The sequence below is a fragment of the Salvelinus namaycush genome, chromosome 3, assembly GCF_016432855.1.
Source record: "Salvelinus namaycush isolate Seneca chromosome 3, SaNama_1.0, whole genome shotgun sequence".
Taxonomy (NCBI): domain Eukaryota; kingdom Metazoa; phylum Chordata; class Actinopteri; order Salmoniformes; family Salmonidae; genus Salvelinus; species Salvelinus namaycush.
The window spans coordinates 61,501,643-61,507,929 of NC_052309.1; positions in this window are offsets into that span (position 1 = coordinate 61,501,643).

Below are 6,287 nucleotides of genomic sequence, written 5' to 3' on the forward strand. Positions count from 1 at the left end.
TGACTGGACCAGTGTCTGTGTGTTAGAGACCTCTAAAGTCCAGAGATGGCTCAGATTCAAACTCCAATTCAAGCTATATAATGTCAGAATACGTTCGTTGATCACCAAATGTGGAGTTTCGCTAAGCAAATCTTAATTTACTCCCGGTATGTACTCCAAAAATGTCTAAATTAAAATTGACAAGCAACCGAAAAAAATAATTCTTCTGCATGGCCATGGCTAGAAGGGATTTATCCAACTTTTGTCAAATTATCGTCAGAACTGACTTTTCATAACAGGTTAGGAAAGAGGATCCAATTGGAGATTGCAACATTATATGTATTATTGCTCCCATCTGTCACATGCACTTATGTTAGCTTTTTCAAAAGCTTTAAAACTGGTAACAAAGATGTTCAAAGTAGTCAAAACGAATGAATAAACCAACGGACCACTTCAGCTACAATAAACTTCTCAGTAATGTTATATATTTTTGTTGTAATTGCTATAACTGACCTATGTTGTTGTTTATCTACCTTAGTTGAATGTACTGACTGTAAATCGCTCTGTATAAGAGCATCTGCTGAATGACCAAATTGTAAATGTCAAAAACACCTGCAAAGCATGCTGGGTATATTCATAATGAGCTCCTCCCTCAAGTGCATATTTGGTCGATGCGGACTGGATCCAAATTTGAATGAATCATAGATGTTTAGGCTACGTTTCACAAGTTTGAACATCACAGTACAGTACAGTACAGTACAGTACTGTACAGTATGGTACGGTACGGTACAGGCCAGTAGTTTTGTTGAATCGAGTACAAAAGAGCAGGGGTTTTCAAACTGGGGTCTGCAGCGGTACTGCAGGAGGTCCACATACATCACTGGGGAAGTAGATAAATGGCTTCATTGCCAAATCTCGAACTATCCTTTTAATATGGAGGAAATTACAATCATTGGAGCTAATTACAGGATTTTTCTGTATAGAACATTTTTAAGCAGGCCGTCTAAGTGGTCATTTTCGGGATGAAAAAAACGGTTTTAGTGTCAACTTAAACGACTAACCCAAGATACAAAGCATGCAGGAAAAATATTGAACTATATATATTTTTTTTTATAATACCATCTTTGAAAACTAACAATCAAATAAAAGCTAGACAGTCAGGTGGAATCTAAAAAAGACAGGCATTCAGGGAACATGCCCATAGATGTTTTTATAATGTTTGAGCAGAGGAACACAGCATTAGCCATGGCATAGAATTGCAGAAAATCTGCTTTACCACAGCAACATTTTCTCTCCGACGCCAAGATACCTTTCTAGCTAACAGGCTATGCTAAAGTTTACACTTCCTCGTCCAATGAACTGTGGGGAGGTCAAAATAATGAAACTGTCTACCAAATCTATTCATTTTAAAATGTACGGTACAGTATAGTAGTTTAATTCAGTAGACCAGATTACAGTTCAGTAGCGTTTAATTCAGTAAAATAGAGTACAGTTTAGTCAGTACATTAGAGTAAAGTAGGGTACAATACAGTACTCTATACTTTACTTTTCTGTACTGTATGCTACTTTTCTGTACTGTAATGTACTTTACTGTGCTGTCCAAACATGTGAAACATAGACATCTATAATTGGTTCCGATAGGCCGGCCCGGACGTCTGTGGACGTTCAAGTCAAGGCTGGTCCAGACCGGACCAAATCTGAACCAAACATAGGTGTCTAAATCAAGGCCGGTCCGGACCGCGCCATAAAAAGAAAGAAACAAAGACGTCCAAAATACTTTTGCTGTCGGTAAATTCTTAGTGATCAATTCGTTTTTCTGACATTCTCTCCACAGAAGAGGACACATGATTGGACTTCACTGTAATTGTCTATGCATATCTCAGAAACTGTTCTGCATGTCTGTGTCATCCTCCAGGCAGGTTGCCATGGATATCACCACCAAGTATTGCCATAAGGAGATGGAGAGCTAGGGGCAGTGTGTGGCCTCCCACCCATCAACATGGCAACAGCAGTGTCAAGACTTGAAGATGGAAGTGTACCTCTTCACAGTAAGCTGTTGTCTCTGACAATATCAGTTGTGCATGTATAACTGTCTTAGCCTAAAATCCATAACCTTATTTAGCTAACTTTCAACTCCTTGTACTCCGTGTCATTGCGTTGTATGATAAGGAGTGGAATGATAGCAGCAACAGACTGGTAGTACCCAGGCTATAACTGACTGGCCTTGATGGTCATATGTAAACCCATTACAGAGCAGAGTGGGCCCCCTCTCTGAGTCTGGTTCCTCTCTAGTTTTACTCCTATTTTGACAGTTGGAAACGGGGGAGAGAGTAAGAAGGGTGGACATGGGGAATGAACTCTGGTCTCCATTGGGGAACAGTATATGTGACTAGCCAGGAGAGTTAACACTAGACCACAGGCGTTTGCACAGGTTTTCTCCTAGGCCTAGACCCTATTCCTTCCACTGTGCTGCTTGTTCATTGAGGGTCTAGGTTGGGTTACTGTAAAGAACTGTTGGTGTGAAAATAATTCAGATGCAAGAAGTCAAACCAGTGAGTACTGATGTTGTGAAGTGTAGGATTGTGTTTGTTTTCTTCAAGATCTTATTGATCAATGTTTCTGCAGCACTGTGAACCAGAAGATCCGGACAGACTGTTCAAAAGAGTTCACAGTTTGAACACTGCTTACTAGAGAACCAGAACTCACCTACCTCCTGTTCAGTATACGTAGCACACTTCCTCGGCTGTGCAGAGACAGTGGACCTTGCTGGAGTGCGTGAGTGTTCACTGAATGTAGATCAGTCTTCGGCTCATTCACCACAGCCCTCAAATTTTTGTGATTATACTAACTTTTGACTGGTTCACCTTGGCCTTGAGAGAGTGCTTTATATCAGTGTCTTTCCTCTTCAAGTACCCCCAAAGGTAAACACTAAAGAAATATCTTATTACGTGGTATAAACTGGGTCTTTCTGTCCTTAGTATTCATACCTGTCCAGTGTCCGTACTCCGTACTGTATTTGTTTTACCATTTTGATCATCTCGGTTAACCCAGAACTAAAATATTGCGCAATTTTATAATTTATGTTTACGTAATCTGTTTCTGAGAGATTACTTTTTGAATATTTGATGTAGTAGTTGAAGTGAATATACTGTATCTCCTCTTTCAGCAGTGAACCCAGTTCCTCAGCCCTCTTAGAACCCAGCAGTGACCATCATCCATCCCTCGCAGAGAAGATATCTCTTTCCTACAACACTGACACCGGACTGCTCTATCAATCATGGATAAATCAATGCCCATGTCATTTTGATAACACCCTGACTTGGTACATGGATAAAGTGGACTCTTGTCCATGGCTACTTTAGGATTTGTCAAGAGAACTCAAAATCCTAGACATTTACAAGTTCTGGGACTGATTTCTGCCCGAGACTGTCAAGAATCAAGACGGGTTATTTATTGAAGTTCTTTCATAACTCATCGATGCTACAGCTCTCTGAAATACAATGGGAATCAGAGGAGTCGTTTTCCCTGTATGTGAAAAGAATCACTCAGTGCTGACTACGCAGCAGGTTTTAGTGTGTAATACATATTTACAACACTGTGGTAACCTCAGGTAGCAGCATAAATGCTTTTCTTTGCCTCTCAAATGTATATTGAGAATGAATGTGTGTAACGATGTTAGCTTTGTAACCTCACTCCACAGCATATCTGTGTACAACTGCGTGATATATAAGTATCCCTTGTTTGCGGTGGGGTTGTCTCTTGTAGATGTTATTTCGGGTGAATTTTATCATGAAACTCCTATATTTCAGTCCTATTACTCATCCAGTTTGGATACATACTGTCTGATGTTATGGTGCCACACAAGGGTGCCCCTCTCTTCCTCCCACTCTCCTTTTCTTCAGGTTGGAGTGAGTCATGGTAGAATATTCAACTGTGGTATGTATATCTCTCCCACACATCTCTCCTTGGCTACACACTTGCTGAGGGAAAGGAGGGAGCGCAGGAAGGATGGAAGGAGGGGAAGGGGCCTGGAGTTAGAATTTGAAGGAGCTGAGGAAAGGTGGAAGGAAGGAGAAGTAGAGGGGATGAAGGAGGAGGCTATCCGCTGGCGGAAGGAACAGAGCCCAGGAAGGATGGAGGAGAAGGAGGGGGCTGTGGAGTTATAATCTGTGTGACCACAGAGACAGACAAGAGGGAGGATGTTGAGTTATGGACCCTTTGACTACTAACCAGAACAGGCCCCCTTTTCTGCTTCACTTATTAAAGGCTGAGGGAGACGCAATCAAGTGGAGAGATTCTTCCTTAGAAATGTCCGTCTTCAAATAATTTGACACGAACAACGTGCAGAGGCTCTATTCTACAATTACATTATAGCTCCCTATCATACCTTACATAGACTGAGTGTACAAAACATTAAAAACTAATTTATAATATTGAGTTGCACCCCCCTTTTTGCCCTCAGGACAGCCTCAAAATGTCAGGGCATGGACTGTACAAGGTGTTGAAAGAGTTCTACAGAAATGCTGGCTCGCGTTGACTCCAATGCTTCCCACAGATAATGAAGTTATCAAGTTGGCTGGATGTCCTTTGGGTGGTGGACCATTGTTGATACACACAGGAAACTTGAGCATGAAAAACCCAGCAGTGTTGCACAAACCGGTGTGCGCCTGGCACCTACTACCATACCCTGATCAAAGGCACTTAAATCTTGTGTCTTGCCCTCTGAATGGCACACATACGCAATCCATGTCTCAAGGCTTAAAAATCCTCCTTTAACCTGTCTCCTCCCCTTCACCTACACTGATTGAAGTGGATTTAACATGTGACATCAACAAGGGATCATAGCTTTCACCTGGATTCACCTGGGCAGTCTGTCATGGAAAGAGCAGGTGTTCATCATGTTTTGCACACTCAGTGTAGGAGGCCTTGCATCATCAGCATCACACATACTCAGAATAATGTAGGCATATTTAGTCAGACTCTGAATTGACAGGTTATATTGACGAAATGCGACATTACACTCAAAAAGCACACACTGGAAGAGGTCACAGAACAAAAACTCGAACAATATCTTTCAGACAAAATCTAAGATTAAGAATTTCTCATACCTTCCAGAGAAATGTATCACACAATAAATTATATCCACATAAATACTATACTGTAAAAAATATATATCATCAGTCAATTATGAGAAATCATATAGGAAGTGGACTCCACAAGATGGTCCAAGTGTGGGTATAAGCTATAGGAAAATACTGTCATCAGTGCTATGTTCATAGTAATAATTATTTACATTTTGAAAGTGTGGCACACACAGCTCATGCTACAACATAAATACTTAACCATAAGAGTACAAAATATTGAACAACGTCTATTGTAAGGTGTTTTCAATCAAAGATAAATTACAGTGATTATACCTATAGTAGTACTGTAGTATTCATTGTAACAACAATAATATTAACACAATTATTTTACATCGGAACACATACTTGTTTATCGTCGCTAGGGCCAGTAGTTTTCCTGACCACGTGACCTGAACAGGAAAAACTCATGGGCCTAAACATACTTTTTACTTATGTTTTACACACCAATTAATATTCAACTTCTACATTTTCGTTAGGGCTTAGCGTTTTTCCAGCCCAGGACAAACTCCTGCACATTTTAGTGAATACTTCACAGTATCAAAGAAATAGTTACACGAACGCTAGCTCTGGTCCAGGGTGTTACGAATGGCTTGCTGATGCTGAGCATTCCCAAGCAAACCCCACATAAAACCCTGAACCAGAGCTACATGAAAGCGTTACACTTTACACAACCCTGTTTCCTTTATAAGGTTATCTGAATGACCCTGTTAGTCTACTTTGTGGTGTTTCTCAATCCTGGTCCTGGGGACCCAAAGGGGGGTACACTTTTGTTTTTGCCTTTCGCACCTGACAACGCACCATCTTGACCACACAGCAGCGCAGAGCTTTCAAAGCCTCCTTCGAGGTGTCCTCCTTCGAGGTGTCCTCCTTCGAGGTGTCCTCCTTCGAGGTGTCCTCCTTCGAGGTGTCCTCCTTCGAGGTGTCCTCCTCAACCATGCAGAAAGGTAAGCAGACCAGGCGTAACATTGTTTCTTTCTTCTTTCACTCTCTTTTCAATGTGCACCCCTTTGGGTCCCCAGGACCAAGATTGAGAAACACTACTCTATAGGACCCTGATGTTATCTACGGTCTACACATCTCCTTTCACTATGTTGACTAATGTGAACTAATCGGGTTACAGTGATTTGTAAATCATTTCCCGTATAACATTGCTAAAAATCCTAA